This window comes from Tenebrio molitor, chromosome 5, assembly GCF_963966145.1.
Source record: "Tenebrio molitor chromosome 5, icTenMoli1.1, whole genome shotgun sequence".
NCBI classification, from domain to species: Eukaryota; Metazoa; Arthropoda; class Insecta; order Coleoptera; family Tenebrionidae; genus Tenebrio; species Tenebrio molitor.
Genome location: NC_091050.1, coordinates 2,361,485 through 2,385,474, shown reverse-complemented (window position 1 = coordinate 2,385,474; position 23,990 = coordinate 2,361,485). Strand labels below are relative to the sequence as shown.

Below are 23,990 nucleotides of genomic sequence, written 5' to 3'. Positions count from 1 at the left end.
GAAGGATGAAGTTCTTTTTACAAACTTTAGAATGATTATTTCCTTCATGTGTTTAGCAACCAGTTGCGTGACAAATATTGACCAATCAAAACGAGAAAACAAAAAATAACCCGATAAAATTTCTCTAAAATGCACATGTGCAATAATCTGATAAAAAATGTCGATACCTGATTTTTTTTTAAATTATTTTGAATAAAAAGGATTGGAAATAATTTGTTTTCATTCTATTCAGGAAATAATCAGCCGTATACCCCTCGTGCAAAATTTTAATATCGGCAAATTTTTTGCTAATGAACTCAAACATCTATAAATTATTCGGTCAGAAGACCAATTATTATCAAATAAAAGCCCTCGACTTCGTCTCGTTCTCTTATTTGATAATAATTGGTCTTCTGACCTCATTTATGGATGTTTTCGTTCATTAGCAAAAAATTTTCCGATAAAAAATTTTGCACTTGGGATATAATATGTGATAAAATTTTGTTATCGTTTAATAAAAAAACCGACGTCAAAACCAATGAGTGACAAAGGATTCTGGAGGTCCAGCCGTTACTGTAAAAAATCGAAATAATAGGCATTATTTCTGTGGCGGTCGTGAAAAAGTAGGTAAGTCGAAAATGTTAATTTTTCAGGGCAACGATTCAAAATTCCACATCATTCCTAAAATCCTATAATTAAATAGAAACTTCTTTCTACCTGTACTTGCTTTCAACATAAGTAAATTTTAAACTGTGAAAATCTGAATTATTTAATTCCATGATTTATTATTAAGGTGTAAACATCGTTAACTCATTTTTGAAATTATTTGACTTACCTACTTTTTCACGACCGCCACAGATTTGATGTTAATAATTTTAACAGGAAATAAAATTTTAACGGAACTTGTGTATTTTGACTTAATTTAGTCAGTTTTATGAAACGTGAAAAGATAAAACTTACAAAATCGTCAGAGTCCCAAAAGTGAGTGCACTTGAAGATTTTAAGTTATTTTCGTCAACATTAGTTAAAAATGACAATTTTTAGAGTTCGAATTACGAAAAATGAATGAAAAGAATTCGTCCCGGTCTTCAATTTTTGGGCTTACCACAAAAAGGCTCACTTTTGCTCTTAATGATATAATCTACTATGTATTATCTACAATTAATTATTTGTTATTTATTCCAAGAAGTACCTACATATAGAAAAATTAAGCTAGAGAGATATTGATATCAACTCAGCCTAGAATTTTTGTTTCAAAATGATTTTTTACAAATCATTATCACGTACACCAAATTTAAAAATGAAGATTACTTAGTGTGAAACACGTGATCTAAAACTGTAATAGGTCACAAATTATGTATCTATCTGTATTTTTGAAAATATTAAAATATTGTTCAGCAGAAAATTTTCTGTGTGGGTTAAATTCACTAAAAGATGATACTTCCACTTTACTATTAAAAATTGTTGGCAGACATAATTATCATTTTAATCTCTTATATCCCTACCTATCATGTGTCTAAATAAAAATCAGTTCAAGAGTGCTTTGAAAAATTTTACCAACGCATGTCCAGCATAATACTTATGTTACAGTCGTACTTGCAAGACTCGGCTGCGCCTCGTGCTGCAAACCGTATTCATGCTCGCAAACGTGCAGTTTCTGGCCTTATGATAAATATAACAAAACCCCCCTTTTTCAATTGAATACCTATAATGTTTATATCAGTTACTTTTGAAAAAAAAAAACTGTTGTAAGTTAAATTTCAGTGACAGTAACAGGTTTCATGAGCTACAAAATGTAAGGCAAGGAGAATTTTTGTCTGATTAAGAAATAAACAAACCACAATTTTAGCCTTCATACAAAATAATAGTATATTATATCATTAAGAGTAGAAGTGAGGCCGGCAACTGAGGAGGCACAAAAACGGATCAGAAAAAAAATCGAACTTAAATTCGCTTATTTATTTTTCTTTTCCTGCAGTTGGGTACAATTTTCAAATTTTAAGGCACTAGTAATTTTTACTTCCCTTGTTATTGGTACAGTTCGGGACACGGAATTTCGGGCATCATTTTTCTGTCACTTCAAAAAATTGCGATGTAAATCACTCAACGTGATTATTTTATTATTTTCTGTCCATGTCAGTCTCATGTCAGTCATTGAGGTTAATAATGTAAAGCCTATTTTACATTTTTTGACAGTATATGACAGTGATGCCCGAAATTCCGTGTCTCGAACTGTACTTGAAGTTTCGATAATATTAGTAAAGTCTACAATGCATCTAGAATGCTATTCAATGTATCCGATGTACTTTCTGCAAATTTCCACGTAAAACTTTCCCAAAATGGTGAATGTTTCCAAAAAAATTGTATAAAAATTATAGGATTAAATCATTTATTACCGTAAGAAAGAATTTACGTGGGTCTAATCGTTTCTAGCACAATTTAATAATTATTAAAACGCAGTTATAGTTTATGCTTTCCACAAGATCCTTTTGTGAACAGGATTAGCGCAACTCGTTTTTATCATTAAGTATTTATTGTGAGCGTCGTGTCGGAATTCGGTTAATTTGTCGTTGGAAAAATCACCCCCATTTGTCCATTTGCCGTCAGTCGTCCGACTCATCCGTCCATTTTAGTGGAAATGACCCCATCCCATTAACATTCCATCGGGACGAACAGTGTATTTCTTCGCACCGTCCACGCTCCCATTCGGGATTATTAATTTATCTTTCAGAACTGGTGAAATTAATTTCCAGAACACATCCATTACGAGATGACATCAATGCAGGCCTTATAAATTATGCACGCCACCGAGGCCATCTCCCGGATCAATCACGGCACCGTCACCTGCCCAAAAAAACACAACGAAATCGCCGACGAACATCTCGTCGTCCCCCAGTTCCTCCCAATAAATACGGCCGTACTAATAAAACACGTGGCTTCCTGTAATCCGGTCCGTTTCCGGTGGGTCCGGAGTTATGCGAGTCCGGGCTTTTGGTGTCTGCGGCTTGATGCATGCCCGGAAGCGATTAGGTCGCACTGACCCATCGGTATCTTCGATCGACCATAAAAATATTAGCGGTCCGGATTCCGGGGCGTTTACGGCCGCTGTTACTGTCATCGGGGGATGTTTAGTGCAGATTGATTGTATCGCGCCAGAACGGCTAAGTAAATAATAAGCGTCCCGCCGAGACGGAAATAAAATTGACGATTTGTCCCGGTTCGATTGATGGGGTTTATTATTTTTGGATGCGGCGCCGATTCTGCCGGAAATTGGGGTGGAAATTTGGAAGCGTCACGAAGACTTCACCTTCACGCACAAATTTCCAAGTCCGGTCGCTCATTTTCCAATTAAATCTTTAGGAAAGATTGCCGAATCCGTGCCATCGTTTATCTGTTTGCTTTGATAATGACACGGTCGCCTGGTGACGACAGATTGATGACGGATCGGGTCCGGTAATTTTCATCGAAGATTGGAGCGGTCCAGATTGGCGAAATCCGAACCTGGTGCTTCTCGTCGTGGACGGTAATGACAGTTATTAGGTGAAAGAAGTAAAGAGGTAGATCCGAGGAGCTAATGCAAGGGATGACACACCACCCGTCACATACCATGTCATTACCTAACTCCGTCGTTAGTCGTAACGATCAATCATTATATCCGAGCAACTAACATTTAATTTCGGTGTGAACTTGTGTATTTTGAAGTCTGGTCCAGTAGCGTCTTCGGCCACCGGGCCAATCCGCTCCCCGATTATTCTTCTGGTCGGATGCAGATATAATTGTACGGTTGAGACCGAGCTAAGTCGTTATAATGATTGTGATGATCATTTGATGACTTGCGTTTGTGGTCAGCTTTCGGATATGGCAATAAGAGAAATTCTGTTGGATTCTTTGGATTCTAGCGCCCTGCCGGTTGACGCTTTGTTCCAGGGCCGTATAATGCAAGAGGCGATTATGTAACGTTGCACGATTTTTAGAACGTGTGAAGACACCGACGCAGAACAGGAGGAGGAATGCGGATTAGGGGATCCGGTGTTTCTTCTTCTTCTTCTCTGCCGCTAAAATTATCATCACCTGATGTACCTAAGTTGTTTATTTTATTTTAGTCTACGCAAATGCGACGTAATCTCTAGGAAATATGCTTTAAAACAAGGAAACCGCATTGGTGTACGTTTTATAAAACATGATATACAGGTGTCCCAAAAGAACCGCCTTTCCTTGAAGGTGCGTCATCTAGAAGTGTTATGGAGTCCTGAAATGCTTGAGCGCGTTCACGGCAACATCGTTAAAAGAGCCAACGCATGTTTAGACGCAAATGGACAAAATTTTGAACATTTATTTTAATAAAATAATTTTTGTTGAAGTGTTTGATTGTTGTGTTACCTCTCAAGCTCATCAAAATGGTTACCTAGGTATTCAATAATACAATGCTATTACGTATTTCTTGGTTAAGGTAATTCTCAGGTTACAGCATTGCCTTTTTCATATTTTAAAATTGCGTATATTTCCTAAATGGAGGGTCAGGATTTTTTTAAAATATTTTTTCAGCACTTTACCACATCCCTAAATGACGTACCTTCAAGGAAAGGGGGTACTTTTGGGACACCCTGTATAAAAGAGTGTATTTTAAAAATGTGCTGAAATTTTACCTACGAGCTTGTGGGACAACGTAGAAGACTAAAAGCAACTTTAAAAAATTGTACCTCAAAAATTAAATGTCAATTTATTTTTTGACATAGAATTTTTTAAATATTTTTTCCGAGTTCTACATGAAGCCAGTAGCTCGTGGTTAAAATTATTTCGTGTATTTCGATTACACCCTGTATAAGCTGGTTCACAGCATTAATTGTCTCGTCAATTATTTTGCTGCAGTAATTTCATAAAAATATTTTCCAGAGACATTCAATTTAGATTGAATCAAGTGCCAGACATCTGAGAACTGTTGAGGTACAAGAAAACTTTGACTGGTTCACACTAGATGAGTCATATAGTGAATAAATCTCAATTCTAACCATCATTAGCCAGGATCTAGACATATTTCTTCAAAGATTTGTTGTAATAAATGACACCTAATTCATCACTTTCATTCAGATTCGAAACAGTAAACTATGGAATGTTTAGGAAATGTGGTTAAACATTTTAAATTCATAAAGTCCAATTTAACTTAATTCCATCCCGAACTGGAAGCTATAATAAATCGAAACATGAATAGCTGCAAAAACGTTTTAAAAACAAAGAGTCACAAAACCTTTCTATGAATGAATTACTCCAAAATCACTTTAAATACACGCAAAAACGTGTAAGAATACTGTGAATGGAAACCAAAAACCTTTTTGCACATTTTTTGCGTTGTACTTGATAACTTTTTTAATCTTACTATTCTTCTTAACGTGATATCAGTGGCGTACTCAACTTTTGTGCTTAAACTGTACATGGCATTTATGACGTGATTTTCACAAATGATCTGAGGATCCGAGAGTTTTTTAATATTCTGATGTAGGTATATCGATTTCACCGTGTACATGGGCATAAATCACGAATTAGTAATCCACCCAAATCTGCACAAAATGGCAATGATATCGTTGCCCTGAAACTGAAATGAAAGAAAAAACAAGAATGATTGGAAAATGTTTCCTATAAAAAATTAAATTAGGATGTTATAATTCTTCTGAAAAAGCTTAACGAGGAATAAAAATGGACATATTTCCATTATTTCATACTTTTGGCCCTTGTTGTGTAATTGATGTATTTTTATCGAAAACATCTACAAAAAAGAACTCCTAAAGCCTCAGATAGATTTATAGATTAGGTACTGAAATGTTCCAAAAAGAATTTCTAGTATGAAAGTGATGAATAAAAACTTTGTGGATAAAATTAGAAGGGACTATGTGCATGGTTTTCATTTATTGTCACAGATTACAATAAATCAATTTATTAGAAACTCTCAAATAAATTAGATCATCTGAAGATGTAAAAGAACTGCAAACTGTTTTGTAGAACTTTTTCATTTAGATTTACCTACCTATATCTATCTACAATGATTTTTTATATTTGTTCATTTGCTTTTGTTGAATAAAAATTATTTAACAAAATATCCAGTTATACTTAAAGCGTCTGTACAAAATTTGGTGTCATTGAAGTCATGAAAACATCACCGGTTTTTGAAATAACAGGTGTTCAAGATTAAAAAATAAAGTCAAAGCCAACTCGATGAACTTTTCAACTGAACACCTGTTACATAAATAGAATTTAATATGAAAGTGCAAAATTTACCTAAACACTGTTCAAAAATCAAAAAATTATTCTGGTGCAAATGAAAAATGTGTTATTTACACCACAATGGTTTTGATTTTTCAACAGCGTTTATGATTTATTTAAATTGGGCGGTCATTTCCACAAAAAAAGTTGACATGAGGTTATTTATGCTACCCTTTAGGGACTTAAGAAATACCTACTAGAAAAGTTCTCAACAGACGTTTGTTGGCTGTTTACCGACAATGAGGTATTTATTTATCTTTATATTGGTCATTTTCGCTGTTAATGTTAAAATTGGAATACCTATCTAATTCAAAACCTAATAATTTTCTGGAATTTCATAAATGTGTTATTTGAATTAATTGTGAGTTATGAGTGTACGAAAAAGAAATTCTTTTTTTGTTCAAAATCGATTTTTAAATTTTATGGCTCTGAATGAAGTGATACGGGAAAATTGATTTTTTTTAATAGGGTTTATATCGTGCGGGCGGTAAAACTTGACTCACCCTGTATAGTAATTTCCAGGCATCAATGAGAATTTCTGCACCAAAATACCTAACCTAGGATAAAATTCAAAACTGAGGAAGCAAATGTCAATTCATAAACATTCCTCCAGTACCCTTTTTTTTTAATTTGTTAAATTATTTGTTGTGTCGTTTTTTTTCCTGGAACCCACCTTTCCTCGAAACAATAGCACGACACTTTCGATTTCGAACGGCCGCGAGTGACGGATCCCGTTTTATTATTTTTGCGAAGTGCCCCATTGTCCGTCCATTTATTTATAACGCGACATTAATCCCGGCCCTGATATCTTATATAGAATTGCAATGTCTGAGTGCTTTAGGTATGCGGGCAATGTCGCAGCGGAATGCGGTTTTCATTTTTAGCCCCATAAATCAGCCCCAAACGTTTTAATAAAACAGCTCCACCTTATAGTGGTGGAGATTTGTCGGCGGAACACCAGCCATTTCCATCCGCAAATATTTTTATACTGCACTTTGTCTAAAGCGATGTGTTGATATTTTTCATTAGAAGACGGTCGCCGGGGGTGGCGGCCGTTTTACGACCGGCCACTCGAATTCCGTCCCCGTAAAAAATCATCCCGACGCTCTCTCTCCCGCTCTACCAAATCAGACCGTGACTTCGTGATGAGATTCGACAGCGGTGACCTCAAATCCCCGTTAAGAGGGCAGAGAAAGGGTGGGTGGGGGAGTAATTCGGCGCACCCTCGCGATGTCCCAGGGGAGTTCACGGGGGATGGAGCGCGACGCTGTTTACAATCGCATTGAATATTTATAACTCGCCAGTTGATGAGCGCAGCAATATGCTCGATATTTAGCCGAGGGACGGCGAATATTGATATTGATTCAATTAAAACTAATATTTGCGGGGGTAATCTTGTGAGTGATTCGAAACGCAAATTTGATCAAAGGAAAGTGGCGGACAGGGACGCCGACGGCGATTTGCACAATTAATTACATAATTATGTAATCAAAGCCGGACCTGCAAATACATACATCATTTTCACTTGCTTTCTCGCTATTGGACAGAAGCGCAAAAACAACACGATTTCAAAATCGTTTGATGACAATCAAGGTAGTTATCTTAAAATTTTTGTTAATTTTGAATTTCTAAGTTTCATACGTTACGCCACTGAAGTCTGTTAGTCTCTTCGACGAACACAGCGTGGTGCTCACGTGCTCACGTGATTACTGTATCGCTCAAGTGAACGGAGTATAGCTAGCAAAATGACTCTTACTCTTATGTTTCTTTGATTTCGATGAGTTGTTTTTACTTTTATCGTAATTTCCCTGTCGTCGTTGTTTCTTTCTTTTGGACCATCATTTTTAAAAAGTTTTTTTCTTTGTGTTGTCTTTAATTGGTGACGACACGGGCACGGATCCTGCAGGAATCTCGCCGAACAGATGATCTCATAAACCGAATCTCGTATTCCACATAGCGAACTAATAACCAGGACATCTGTCTCCGAAAAAAATCTCATAAAATCCCCAAACACACCGGCTAAGACGTATAAAACATGACGCGGCCTGGATATTGGTGGTGGAACGTGAGCGCATTTCCAATCCGCTTCTTTCACCTCCTCAGCCACTCCGTATTACTTCTGTTTCCAGCTTACGGCGCTGAAATATTAAACGCACCGGCTCCGGCGCCCGGAAAAATTCGAACACGTCACATTCCGTCCGACTAATTACCGGAGTCGCTACTAATTATTGCGCCGCGTCCGTTCTCCCGGCGGCTTTTTTTCGAAAAGGGAATAATACACTTTCTTGTTCTATTTCTCTCATTTCTGATTGACGGGGGGTTTAATAAGAGTATTGCGCCGAGTCACGCTGCCACAAAGCACGTGTTCCACCACGGACTAATCACCGTCTTATGTAATTATCTCCAGATAATTAATAATGGATTTTTGTGTTTCTTTAAATCGACCCGAAAGGCGATGACTTTCTGATACGACTCTTATTAACTGTCGGTCAAATTTTCAATTTTGAAAGAAAAAAATATCTGCGAATGTTCTGTAAATAACGGTGTACCTCAAGGTTCCAGTGTTGGACCTGTTTTATTTCTTAAAAAGAGTTAGCTTATCGAATTTGAATTTTTCAGTGATAGTGTTATGTTTGCGTTACGTATTGGGGCCGCGTTACGTGGCGTTATTGGGTTTCGGAACGGTTTCCGTTGATTCCGTAGACAATGGGTGGTGAAAATTAAAGTCGAAAAAAAAAACAAGAGAATGTCTCTGTCGATACAATACACAAACGAAGGAAGCCGCCGCCTCCGCCGCCGCCGCGTACCGACTCCAGGCGCAAAACTAATAATTCAAACAAAAGCGTCGATTCAACTGGTTGCAGATATACACATCGACGAGAGCCCCGCATAAATCAATAGTAATTCCGAGCGAAAATAAAGTAAATTCGGAATAAGTGGCCAATTTGGAGGCGGTGCATAATTCGGGGGCGCTGTTTTATCGGTCCTATCGCCGATCTTTATGCAAAACAGTTTCCGATAATGACTGCCGCCGCGACTTTTATATTATTTACGCGCGACACGGCTAAACGCTAATTTTACGATTCATTTGCTTCTGCCGGAATTGATAAGTCGCTGTTATCGGATGTTCCCGAAAAATAACGACGGCGGGGAAATTGCACGGATTAAGCGGCGTCGCGACGCTACCACACCACAGGTGCGAAGTCATCCACGTTTATTAGGCGGGGAGGTTACCCTCGACGCCGACCTCGTCGATCGTGAAATTTGCCTTTATTTATAATACGTCGGTGATTTACGATTGGGGGTGGAGAAGGCGCCGATTCTTTCTTTGAGCAAAAGGGTCTCGAAAAGGGTGCCGATTTGGTTCGAATAAAAAGCGGGAATTAGCAGAGAAATTTGGAGAAATTATAGAGAAAGGGTGAAGGGAAAGGGTTGCGAGCGCGAGTCTTGAGTGAGAATGAAGAGGGAAAGGAGAATTACAGAAACACACCGTTATTGAACGAGCGAAACAAAATCTGTGAAATGCTTTTAGAAGAGAGAGAGGAAGGAGAAAGGTCTTACCAGATGAATGGCTAGATTAAAAGAAGGATAAGACAATCGAGGTAAGGGCAGACCGGAGGTGTGGTAAAAAATACCAAGAAAAATAGTCGATGGATAACAAAAAACAATTTTATTGATTTAAGTATGTATTGTTTTGCATTACTGAGATGTTCGCTACTGAAATAATTATTTACATTAGAGTAGGTACGGTAGGGGTCTTTTGCAGCGCGAAAACTAGGTTTCAGGCTCGAGGCGAAGCCGAGGGTCTGATTAGTTTGATTGATTTTTATTTTAATGACTACTTAACAACGTATTGCTAACCTGTTCTGGATTTTGGGGCACCCAGTATACAGGGTGTAATCGAAATACACCGAATAATTTTAACCACGAGCCCACTGGCTTCATGTGGAACTCGGAAAAAATATTTAAAAACTTCTGTCAAAAAATAAATTCATTTAATTTTTGAGATACAATTTTTTATACATGGCGGACATTTTATAAAATATGATAGGTATGCGAAATTTTACTTACGAGGTTGTGGGATAACGTAGAAGACTAAAAGCAATTATAAAAAAATTGTACCTCAAAAATTAAATGTCAATTTTTTTTTTGACATATGTAGGTACCTACTTAGAATTTTTTAAATATTTTTTCCGAGTTCTACATGAAGCCAGTAGCTCGTGTTAAAATTATTCCGTGTATTTCGATTCCACCCTGTATATTTGGTCATCTGATAAGTTGCTCAGATTTTCAATTTTACAATTTTTTTAAACATTCCAAATGAACGTTTTGACAAATTCATTAGTTACTGGATGCATTTAAAAGTCTTCAAAATTGGTCATGTGGTCAAACATTGAACCGTTCGATAAATGGAGATGTTCGTTTAATGAGCAAAAGAAAGAAAGAAAAAAATCCGTATTAGTTTTAATTCTATTCTCGATCAGAGTACAATACCGATTCCTCTCGTTTAACTTTCACTTTGTTTCTTTCGTCTGTGGTTTTTCTTCCGTTGGTTATTATTTGTGCCACAATTAAATATTAAAATGTCAGTTTTTGTGGCCATTAAAAAACAACACCTCTTGACAACCGTCAATTAGATCTGGATTTAGTAAAAAACCGTCATAATTCCGAGAGTTTGCCTTGGCATTGTGGACCAAATATGGTGCACGCACAGCGCCTTAAAAAACGAAGAAAACAACAACGACAACAACAACAAAAACCCACCATCAAGGATAACAAAATCACACACGGTCATACCAATCAAAACATAATTAATCAAATTTGCAACGTGAAATTACTTATCGATGGCACGTTAAGTGGTGTGTAATTGTTGGTCCCGATGCAGCATCTGAAACAAAGTTTTCGCCCAATCATCTCTGAAATTGCCACATTATAATTGGACGAGAGAGGCCATAATGAGCCTGATTTAATTAAATATCGGAGCGAAAAATGTCTGTATTTAGGACGGAGTAATTGAATAATTTCCCAAAGGCTTGAGGGGCGAGACATAAGGGTTTTGCTTTTTTGTATTAATTTCCGAACGGCCGCCATTGTTATGGCTGATTAGGGGTTGCGGCGTCCTGAATGGGTGTTTTTGTTAGGTAATAACCTTAATGTTATGTATTGGCTTACGTGTGGGACGAGAAAAAACAGACTCGAATTACACGATAATTTGCGGTTTGGAGTTGAATGTGCGAAAATAAGAAAGGGGGAGGGAGGGATCAAAATACTCACACAGGGTTGAAATAAAAAATCAGTCAAATACCTATACATATCTACATATAAATACATACATACATACATACGTATATATTTTTTTATATTATGTTATTATTATTGTTACTGTTATCGTGTTGTTGTTGTTGTTGTGATATTTGTTCATTTAAAAAAAATCAGAATCAGGTTGTAGGTGTCAACTGTAGACATCTGGTGCAAATAACAGAGCGAGCCTAACTACCCCGTAATTTGCGGTTTATAGCGGGTTCGATAGACAATATTAAAGGACGAAGATGAGAAGGGGTGAAGAGTGACCGCGGTAATCGTTACGGAACACTCGCACATGTAAACACACTCGAGTAGATTGAAAATGCATGTGCTACCCTTAAAACAAACAAAGTTGCTGTCAATTAGCGACAGACAACTCCTACACGACTCGCGTGCTTCCACCTCTATTGTCATTCCTAATGGAAATACTATATGCTCATCATAACTAATGTACATAGTATCGATTGGCTATTAAGTTATTATGAAGCGTGCGTGGAACCAATTATCGGAGTGTTTTTGTAATTTAGGACACATTTTCGAGGGTGAGGAGCGCTTGACACAGTGACATCGATATTCGTCCAGGTGGTGGGAAGGTCTCAGGTGGTGATGGAATGTTTACCGCAAAAATGTCAAAGTGGGGCGAGTATTTTTGAAGATTTTCAACGCAATCGAAAGTTTACTCAACAAAAACAAAGATATCGTTAGAGTAATAAACAAGCGTGCAAATGTTACAACTTCTTTCTTCTTTTTCTGTTCAGCATGACAGTTTTTTTTAAATTCTAAAAATGAAAAGTAAAAATGAAAAATCATCGTAATAGTATATTATGTTATGAGGAGCAAAAATGAACCATTTTGGCTCCGAATAACATATAGGTACTATTTTTTCTTCAAACCTTTATAACAAATTATTTAAGACATGTTAAGAAACCAGGTAGGAATTTCAAATGATTTAGCTAGTTTACTTTACAGCCGCTCATCAGCGGAGATAATAACTTCACGGACGGCCTCAGCGGAGATAATAACTTCACGGACGCTCCTCAGCGTAGATAATAACTTCACAGACGCTGGTCAGCTCGTTAGATGCCATGACAATGAAGTGAACTTTAGCATTATCAATGCATCAGTGCAATGTCATATTTTACGGACGTTTGAAGAAAAACATTGTTTTTATCGGAAGATAATTGTTTGGTGTCAAAAATGTGCATTTTGTGGACGTTCTTTTAATTTGTTCTTTTTGTTTGTTTGTTTTCTGAAATTTTCAGTTTAAATTGGAATTTCCAGCAAGCAATAAAATGATATCGGTGTTTTTCCTTTAGAGCTTGAAGCAGCCCAAAATGAGGTCTGGACGATAAGTCGTTTGTCGTGGAAACGTTTAGTGTTTTGATTGTTTTGTGAAAGACGAACCTAGATAATTTTTGTTTCGTTAAAGTTTTAATTTGTCCGAAAATGCAAAGAAAAAGATTTGTTTTAAATGGAGAGAGAAAAGGAAACCTTTCGATCGAGCGCTGAAAGAGCTGTTACATAATCGTTCCTCTGTTCACCTTTCCACCTCCGAAGGCTCATAATTGCCGGTTACGGTTCAGATCTGAAACTCAATTAAAAATATGATTAGATGTGTTAGACGTGTTCCATTTAGCGTGACATTTGGGCGCGCGACACGTCGAATGCAATTTGCGTAATTCGCGTCCATCGCGACGCAACTCTCCCTCTATGCAACTCCCCGAAAAGCAATTAATTCCGCATCCCGTAAAAAACCTCTGGAAATCAATCAGCGAAATCTGCAATTCGCGAGTAATGCCATTGGCCGCGTGAACCCAGGCCTGTCTAATGCCCTCGGAGCGCGCCAGAAACAAGCGACCGCCCCGGCCTAATCCCTCTTATCCCGAAAGTAATTTTGAGTCTTTTGAAATGGTCCCCCAGCTTTCAGCGAAATCCGCCGCCGCGGAGTCGTATCTCGCGCTACCAGCATCCACCATCTGCCCTCGCTGACGACCTAACCCCTGTCACAGTCGGCGCGGAGCGGACGAGATCGTGCGGGGGTTTGCGCTAAATATTGCTTTGGCGAAGGAGCGAGGACGTGGTGAATTCGACAATGCAACTTTATTCTTTTAGTGCGACGCGCTCGAAGAATTGGAAACGTGAAGACGACGTTATTATATTAACTCAAATGCTCTAACGGACAAAATAAACTGCGCATACTTATTTGTAATTTGGAAAAATGAAGTAAAAATCAATTCCATGCATAGATACCATTTTTTTAGCATTCTTTCCTTGAAGTGGAAATAATAATGTGAAACGGATTTGGTCCAATTAGACGAATTTTTATACAACGAAGTAAGAAAATATTCGTAAATGTAATATTTTTTTGCAACTATGTTTATTTCCATATGAAAATTTAGTAAATGATCACAAATTTTAAAAAAATTCATTCAATTCCTTCAATGTCGATGAATGAATCGAAACTAAGAAAAAAAACGATGATAATATACACTAAGATCATTTTTACGCCTCCACTGGAGAGTCGAAAGACGAAATTTGGTTCCAATTAAGTGATATTTAGTCTCCCAAAAAATCAATAAAGAAATAAGTTATTAATTGTTTAATAGATTTGTTGTATTTATCTTTTAGTTCAATTAACTGGAGCACGTTGTATCTAACATTGAAATGTACCGAGTGTTCAATTCAAAAGTTCATCAAGTAGCCTCTGAATTTTTTACAACATTGTGAACATGTCTTAGAAGATCAATGACAAAAGTTAAGTTAGGACCATATTAAGAAGTGACATTTTTGACTAAATTTATTTTATGCAGTGTGGAATAAAATCATTTACATCTAGTTACCTTTGCATTACCCTTGTAAAAATACGAAATGCCTCTCTACAAAAAAAAAGAAAGCCTAACCTCAAAATATTCCAAAATTCCAAATGTGATTTATTCGAAGGGATGATGTGAATGCAAAGTAGAGATTGAAATTAAAAAGGAGCTAACAAAAGCAAGTCACAGCTAGTGTTGAAAGTATGGCCACCAACGTTTGTTAATTCAATTTAGTACATAAATTGTAACAATTGTCAATTCGATTGATGACATTTATTGACAGAACTAATAGTTCGGCACTTCAAAAAAAAAAGTAGAGCGGTACAGGAAAATTTACATGTGCAAAAATTCAAAGGTAACTAGATATAAATCATTTTATTCCACACTGCATGTAATGTGAATGCCATGTTATTAAAAAGGTTTATAATTAGCCCAGGACATGTCTATGTTTTTTTTATGTTGAAAGCATTAAATGCACACAAGACAATTTTAAAATCATAGAAGATGTTGCAAATGTTGACCAGCTTCATCGATACATACCTACATTTTAAAACTCTACGATGAAAATTTCTCATCACATTTTCCAACATCATCGTGAAAAAGAAAAAGTGAATGTTGTTTACTTGTGATAGCACTTGATTTATTATAATTCCACAGAAAAAGAAACTCGTTCGTATGTAAATTGGGCTTTTTTAGGCATGAGTGGTCCACGAGTGCCAGAAAAGCCCAATTTACACAAGAACGAGTTGAAGCAACGTTTTTTTGTTCGACGATCCCCTTAAAGGCTCCAAATCGCTTAAAATGTTTAAAATAAGCTTGACGTTTCATTTTGACAAGTTGTGACATTTCTCAAAATCCGTTCACATAGGAGAAAATTCTCAAATTCTGACAGTGTCGAACAAAAAAGACGTTATACTCGCAAAACACAACTAACATCAAATCTGTCAAAGAAGGCCCCATCCCTTTTTCGCTCTATCTTCTTTCATCAAAAAGTCATAGCCAACTTGATGAACTTTTCATTTGAACACCCGTTATTTCAATATGTTGTCTAATATTTTATTTTTCTTTCATATCCTTGGTCATTCTTCCATAACATTTTTTGGCAACTTCTTTTCCTTACCATTTTATGCTATAGGTACTTTACCTTTTTCCCAATATTCATATTCTTCCATTCAGTTTCTGCAGATAACATTTTTCTGGAAAGTTTCTGTATTTTCTCAGCTATTAATTTTCTTATTGTTTTTTACGAAATCTTGCTCACTCTCAGGATTAGACTCTTCACCTTCGTCTTCTTTTTTTTTCCTGTTTTTTGTTTGCATTGTGCAGGGTTTCTTTTCTTAAGCTAGTTTGACACGATGCTAAATTTTGTAGAAAATTTGTTAGAAAATGAAAGAGACCCTCGATCAGGACCATGATCGTTCATTGGTCCTCTTTCATTTTCTAACAAATTTTCTACAAAATTTAGCATCGTGTCAAACTAGCTTTAATTACATCTGAGCTTTTCGTTTTTCTTGTCTTCTATCTCTAATTATTATCAAAGTCACAAATTATTTCAGTTTATTGTTTATTTAGAACAAAATCAGGACTCAGTAGATAATTCCACCTTGTCCTTCTAGTCGTACCACGAACGGGTGTGCAAGGTATACAGGTGTCCGAAAAATGGCGCACTTCCGATGCTTGCTTTTGTTGTTTATTTAAAATAATAATGTCTGGTCTGTTATGCTTAATGTCAGTTAAAACTGTTCTATCAAAATATAATTTGTAATTATCATTTTCCAAACAACTTTCTGGTGTATAACTATAATGTGGTTGTGTATTCTTTAATAAATTGAATTTAACAGCTAAATTCATGTGTATAATTTTAGCAAATATATCATGACGTTTCTTATATTCGCTTTGAGCCAAAACGGTGCAAGAAGAAATGATGTGTTCAATTGTTTCCCCTTCAGTTCCGCAAATCCTACATTTATCAATTATCGATTGCAAACCGCATATGTGTTTTTTATAATTTCTTGTATCAAAACTATTTTCTTATCAACATTTTCAAACACCAATATTCAATCAACATTATTATCTAATAAATTTACTCTTTTTGTGTCGCTCACTTGCGCATTGCAGACATCAGCTAAAATATGAATTTCTCCTTCGCCGAAACGTCACCGACTTCCTTCATCCTCTGACCCGAGGGCCAGGGCCAAAAAAATGTCGGCCATCCGGATGGAAGGAAAAAGTGAGCGGTTCATATTCAGAACGCCTGGTTACGAGCAGGGAAAAAAATAATGAAAAACACGTGAGAAACCCGACCGCGATCCCAATCATTTTATTTGTGTGTAAGCAGCGCATCGAGATTTTCTTTAATTTTGAAGTGCACCGAGCGCTTTCAGAATTATTCGACTGAAATCGAGGGGATCGTTTTGTAATGAATCTTGAACATTCTTTGCAACTTGGAGATCATAAGTCCGATAGGAAAACAGTTTTGTCGATTTCGCCGCAAATGCAACAATCTACGACATCGCTCAAACTGATCAACAACTAATCTCCCAAGAGGAAAATTACAAAATTAATTCCGCAAAAAAATTACCCGCACGAGTTGACGTCATAAATAGTTATTTGTGTGTAAGGCCAAAAAGGGCATCTTTTTCGTCCGAGTTTGAGTTTTCTGGCCGAGGCGCAACCGAGGCTTCAAAACAGGCGAGGACAAATGGCAGTTTTTGGCAGAGCTGTAAATATTTTAGGCGACCGCACGAACTACTAAGCAAAAAACATCGTTGGAAAAAATACCTATAAATTTGTTTTGTAGGTATATATTTTATAGTATTTATTATTAGGTTACCAACAATTTGCATAATTTATGGTGACACGACAATGACCGATTTTGTTGCCAACTTATTAGACAGGCTAACAGATGAGGCCACGATCAGCGTCCGAAAAAGAGTTACTTTTCGTCCGCTTTTGAGTATCTACGTAAAATTACCGTTTTCATTAAAGGTGTCTAAAAAATGTATTTATCGAACACAGATGACGTGACACATTCATTGGCGATTTCTTGAGCCGGCCCTGCAAACAACTATCCATCGATGTGTCACAACAGAATTAATTTGGTCCATTTAAATTGGTTGTTTTTAATTTAAATTGCATAAATTAATTGGTTTAATTTAGATAAGACTTTTACAAATTTTATTTTGGTCGCAACCCCCATAGACTAGCGTCTTGGGAGATTTGCGATGGGGACAACCGAGGCAATAACATTAAACGGAGGAGTGGATAAGTTAGTTTGGAGAAAGTTCTTTTTGTGGGGGTTGCACGCCACCCCCTCCCGTTCGAGCCGGGGTAGTTCGCGAAAGCGCGAAACTAAATATTAACCAAGTAATTAATCAGAAGATCTGGCCGATCCCTCTTCGGGGAAGCAGGCTGTATCGGCGTGCGCTGCCGTAAACGTGAAACTTTTGCCGGTGAGTGTATTCTTTTGTTCTAGGCAGTGATTGGTCGACAAGTTCAGGTCGTGGGGTTGGTCGAACTGGGGATCGTGCCGAGCTCTCGTCGGTCGCTCTCCCACCAGAGGAGAACTTATCGCGCACCAACGGGACTCCGCCGTTGGCAAACTCTAATTCCCTCGCTCACTTAGCGATTCTAATTTCGTTTATACTTCAACTTGCACCGAATATATCAACGGGCCCGGCGAGGGAAGCCGGCCCTGCGCGCCACCCTTTCCCCACGCATTAGGGAAATTATATGTAATGCCGGGACGAATCGATTAAAAACTCGATGGAATAGTGTCGGGGGACGATCGTTCTGCGACCATGACTACGATGAGGGATTAATTAACCCCTTCGGCCGCCCTCGGATCATGGTTATTAAAGTTACACGCAAATGAATGTGATTCATTTGAAGTGGACGAGGGGTGAAAGTGGAAAACGTCGAAAAAATTCGTCGGGGACGGGGTGCCACTTGCAACCTGATAATTTACGACGAGTTGGAATTTTACGAGGATCGGCAGGTATTTGGCCTTTGACGGTTATTTCGATTTTGTTAAAGACAATGGAGGGTATCAATGGCGAGGAAAAGCTTTGAAGTCGGGAAATGAAGACTTTCGCTGAATTATTCAAGCAAACTGGCGAATTTTCCCCACATACCTACCCAACTAGTTTTGATACAACTGCTAGGCGTCGAACAAAGCGTTCCTGCTTCACTAATTTATTCTGTGAATATGACATAAGATAAACGAATATCAGAGGTAACTCGCTACACCCACGTTCAAATATACAGAACGTTCTATAAATGTAGTAAATCGTTTAACACGAAAGGTAGCTTTTTATCCTGACTTGGGAATACATATTTAATTCAGTATGTGCCAGTAAAATAAAAGTTTAAAAGTTTAAAAAGGAATTATCACGATTTGATACAATATGAGCACGAAAAAAAGAAATAAGGGACGGCTATGGAAAACAAAACTCTGAAAACGTGCGGCGTAGCTTAAATCATACTTGCCGAAACTCCAACAAACAACGTTGTGTACGGTAACCTGGTCACCATTTTCTTCGTTCAAATTTAGAAAGTAGGATTCCGTCATGAATACTTTGTGTTCCCGAGTGAAAACAATTTTTTAAATAAAATTCACCCAAGTGTCAAAATTGACAAGTGAGTTTATTAAGTTACGCTGCACGTCTTCAGAGATTTTGTTGTCCACAGTCGCCTCTAACCTCTTGTTTGGTTGATCATATTTGCAGAAATATCCCTGATTATGAATGGATCCCCTTTAAATAGTAGATAATAGCAATGTGCAGTAGACTTCGGCCAAAGAAAGAACACCACGGTGAGTCGTCAAAATCGGTACGGAATATTTTTACCAGTGGCGGCGCAAAAATATGGCTCTAGGGATAGAAGATGGGATATCGAAGGTAATGCTTACTTTTGTTACACCACCGGCCAAAGTAGCGCCATCATCGTACAAAATAAAAATGTTCAATAATAATTAATTAGATAGTTTTGTAAAGGAAGTAATAATAGGTTTGATGTTTTGGGAATTTTAAGAATTATTTTTATTTTTGTCAATGATAGGTAATCCACGAGTTTTTATCAAGTTTAGTTATACTGCTTCCTGATGCGTCGATGCATCCCTATTAAGAAAAATTTACAGGAAATGATTGTTAAGAAGACGTGTTATTAGAGAACATGGCAGTGCGACATTGGAAATGGAAAGAAAGACATTGAATAATCTATGAAATCAAAAATACATACAGGTGTCCCAAAAATGGCGTACTAACGGTGCACTACGGTGTAGAAGAGACTACCGTAAACTACAAAAAAATGTTTAAAAAATTCTATTGGACTTATTTGCTGATTGGGCGGTCCTTGAAAGTGGCACTTAACAGGAAAATTATTTTGAAATATGTATATGTATTAAATTGTCATGACAGCTACCTCTAATCGTACATATTATCACAAAGTACAGGATTACTCACTACCAATATCTACTCCTGCACAATAGTGAATTTAGAAGCTTTGGAAATCGAAAAAAATATTTTAAATCCACTACGGTAACATTGCAAGGTAATGATGTACGAGTACATCTTTGTTTACATTGTATTATCGTTAATAATAAAAAAATATTAATTTATTTTTTTGTCTGAAAATTTTTTTCCATATTTTTTTCGTGTACATTTAAACATCCTGGATAGGGTAGTAAGTAGTTAGTACGCCATTTTTGGGAGATCCTGTAGATTAGTCAAATTATCTTTCCTATTTTCTTGAGATAGTCTTTTTTTTGCTAACCGATCAATTCAAATAAAAAGATGAACATTGGTCAAAGATTTGAATTGTCCCCGCTGTAAAGTTTACCCCTTCGCGAATTTCGCCTTAGAGCCTCAATTTGACGATGGCTTTTTGTGCTCTGTGGCGAAGTTCCCAACTAATTGAGTACGAACGATAGTGGACAGTTCCTCCCGGACAACAACAGTTCTAACAAATAATTAATCAAAAATTGTTCAATGCAAAAAGATCACATATTTCGCTGTAGTGATTTTAAAACAAATTATTTGAAAGATTTTAAATAGAAAGCTTTTTTAAACATCCCATTTGTTCACCAAATTTCTTAACCAAAAGGGCAATCAGTTTTACTGGGCTCAAAATTTGTTCTTTTAACAGCGTTAACTTTTTCAATATTTCTCTGTTGCTGCTTTTTCCACCAAAATTTAAAATTTTAATTTTGTAAGAACAACACTGAACTTACATAATTTTCTCTTGCATTGCAAATCTAAATGTGAATCTAAATTTCTAACTCTATAGATACAACATACCTACCTAATTGTGCATCCAAAAAAAAAATTGCCTTTACACAAGCGCTTAAGAATTTGACCCTTGCAATGCCATGCAATTCCGTTGATTTCCTAAATCCAAGAATTATTCTACTTTTGTTTGAATTTCCCAAAATCTTTCTGATGAGTTTAAAATCTTCATTCATTCTCTCTCTCACTCACACGCTTTGTTCCTATAAATCTAAATGATGTGCTTTGTGCTTTATCCAATTTTCTTTCTACTTTGTTTTGTTCCTTTTTTTAACTACACTTGTAAACGATTTTGTTGTCATCTACGATGAATAGTAAGTAGTAGAGTTATTAAGAGTAGAAGTGAGTCTTTTTGTGCTAAGCCCAGAGATTGAAAACCGAGACGAAGTTGAGGTAGCAACTGGGCGAAGCACAAAAAGACCTACTCTGAATGATGTATCTTATCTTCAAGCGGATCACAAAAGAAAATCGGACACTCACTTATTCATTTTTCTTTTCTTGCAGTTACATTAAAATTATATTCAAATTTGCAGTTTTCAAATTTTAAGGCACCAGTAATTTCTATTTGCCTTGTGGTACTAAATTATTGGATGTACTTTCTGCAAATTTCCGGATAAAACTTTTCCAAAATGGTGAATGATCGCGATTTGTAATTTTTAGTATCCTGAACTTTTAGTAAAATAATAGCAGAACCCAAATCTCTCATTGTCAAATTGGTGATTTCATCGCATCACAAGCGCCGTTCAGACATAACCTACAATAATAATTTATAATTCTTCCTCTAGGGAGCCTTTGTAGCCAGATACTTTTCATCATGAGCATTATGTAGCAATCATACACTTTTCGGTACTTTACTGGGACTAAATTTTACATAGAGTTTGCCGCGATCTGCGTCAATTCTGGTGGTGTGCAATGCTTTTCGTTTTCAATGGCATCAGAGATACTTCAGTTTTCGCTAAATACATATAACAAAAATTATCAAAACGTGAATAGCAAACGATTACAACTTACAACTGTTTACTTTTTAACACTGAATGGTCATCTTGCGCTATTTTTGATTTTGACATCTGAGTAATCAGATATCCATGGACACGCCCACAACAGACGACTCGTGATAGACCATAGCGTTAAAAAATATTGGGTAATAATTTCGTTATTTCGCCTTTTTAGAGGCTTTCCTTTATTAGGGATAATTAGAGCAATAGTTGCTCTACACAATTAGTTATTAAGCTTGTCCCTTTAATTATTGGTGCTTATTATAGGTGCAGTTGCGGCCAAATAAAACTTTTTTTCTATTTTTTCTGTTGTGAATCGGAATTAAATATTAAATCACCTGAAAAATCATCTCCTAGGAGATAAGATAAAAAACTATTTTTCAAATTGACATTATCCGTCATTATTATGTTGTGCCACAGGTATGGGTATCTGGTTACCAAAGAAACTTTCATTTTAAAAGCCTGAATTACCGAAATTTATAAAGATGACATAAAATGTCAATTTAGTGGTCGCTTTTATTTGGCTGCAACTGTGCATGAGAGTGGGTACGATTTTGAAACAACATAATTTATTTGAATATCTCTACCCTAAAACGCTACTTGGATCATTGATCAAAGTCGATTTATTTTATGTACGATTTTGTAAAAATTGGTCCAAGATGCAACAAGAAACGAATATATTTTTTTGTTTTGTTGCAGGCCTACCCCGTCGTCTTCCCACACGCCAGGGTGAGTGTTCCTCTTGATCTCGTCTGTCTCCAATAAAATTCAATAAAAGTTGATCTTGTTAGGCCCGTTTATTTATAGATATTTTCCGTAATTAGGCTGTCGCGGGATCACAAAGGCGATTAAGCGCACAATAGGATTAGAGTAGGTATGATATGCCCTTTTGACGAATGCACAATTGGATGTTTGATATTTGTAACGCTAAGGCCTTTGAATCGTTAAGTGGTCGACAATGCGCGCCCATTCATTTCATTCAGACCCCGAGACTTGGAAGCCATCAGATTTCCACTGACCGACGCTTCCAAACTTTCGGTCGACGCCGCCATTCACCGACTTTCTATAGGTGATGAGATGTCTGCCGAATTTGGCCCCCATCTCTCCACCCAATAAACTTAATTTATGCCGGATTAAGCGATCGGCGGAACGTCAAACGTCATTCCGGACAGCGCCCTCTCCCGACATTTTTTCGACACCGTTTGCACCTGACATTAGCCGCATTCATTTCCCGACTGGAAGAACCGGAGATTCCGGTGTTTCCATTCAGCCCGTCACACATATGGCCGCTCTCGCCTAATCACGTTCGCCGCTTTGACTTGCTCATCACGTTGCACATTACAGGTAATTAGTTTTGTGAAGTTGGCAACCGGACACATGTGCACGCATGCCACCTTACGCGCGGCCCGGGAAAAATCCCCCAACAATGGTGCGAACGGTTAGTTGGAAGGCTCGATTCAGGCTTTTGTGTGAAAAATCAAACACGAGTTGTCTCTTTTGTTGCATTCACATCAATTGGATTAGAATTTCGTCAAGGAGTCGTTTCCTTTTTACGATTTATTGTGTTTTAATTGTGGCGATGCGAACGCCGATATGACAACGTTTGCTCTGTTGGTATTGTTGATCGGCTGTCAGATGGGTGTAGTGCCCTCGTAAATCCCGCATTGCTTGTTTTTTCTCACAAAAACGCATCCGGGCACTGATTTCGCTATTATTTTGGCCGTTCCGGGGGCAGCCCGGGTAATTGATAGTCGAGGGGGGCTCACCATCATTACTATTGTAAAATAATGGTCTCTACTACGGATTACTCGTTCGTGCACAAAATTTTTAATCCCGAAGAGAAGAAGGTAGAATCTGTTATTAAGTTTATTCTTCCATTTAGATAATTTAAAAATGCCGTGATCCTCTCCACTTTCCCTCAGCGGAGGCAACCCGAGCCTTCCGCTTCCTCGCACACCCCCCGAAAACAATTTCTCTAACGCAGCCCCATTATCGGTCCACCGTTGCATCGAAATCTCCTTCCAAAACAATGCCAACAACATCAAAGCGAATATCGACGAGCGACTTTAATTTCGCAACGAGATCCCAGATAAGCCAGAGCTTTGATATGCGACAGCAACTAGTCCAAATGGCCGCTCGCATGCACCTCCGTCGGAAGCTCCACGAGAGCTTTTTCCATAAGCCGGGGCCCGGTCGCCACCCGTACGGCCCTGGTGATTGTAATCGTAGGAAGTGGGATTTGGCGAACATCGTAGTTCCGCTCCGACGGAAGGTCACCGGAAGTAGAGGTGGTCGTCATCAGCTAATGGGCCGTGTGTACCTTGCTCGAGTCCGGGTTCCGGGATGGAGGCTCTCGGCCT

The 23,990-nt window shown here is 37.4% G+C and overlaps 1 protein-coding gene across 19 annotated transcripts in view; it reads left to right on the top strand.

Moving 5' to 3' along the window:
• The window catches only part of SoxN (SoxNeuro), a 212,283-nt gene that overhangs the window by 52,613 nt on the left and 135,680 nt on the right, over positions 1–23,990 (top strand). For 17 of the 19 annotated variants that reach the window (XR_011159914.1, XR_011159913.1, XR_011159908.1 and 14 more), the window contains one exon: positions 22,330–22,359. The exons of the other annotated variants lie outside the window; for them this stretch is intronic. The gene's annotated coding sequence lies outside the window, so the exon portion shown is untranslated. The remainder of the gene's footprint in view (positions 1–22,329; positions 22,360–23,990) is intronic. 19 annotated transcript variants of the gene reach the window in all.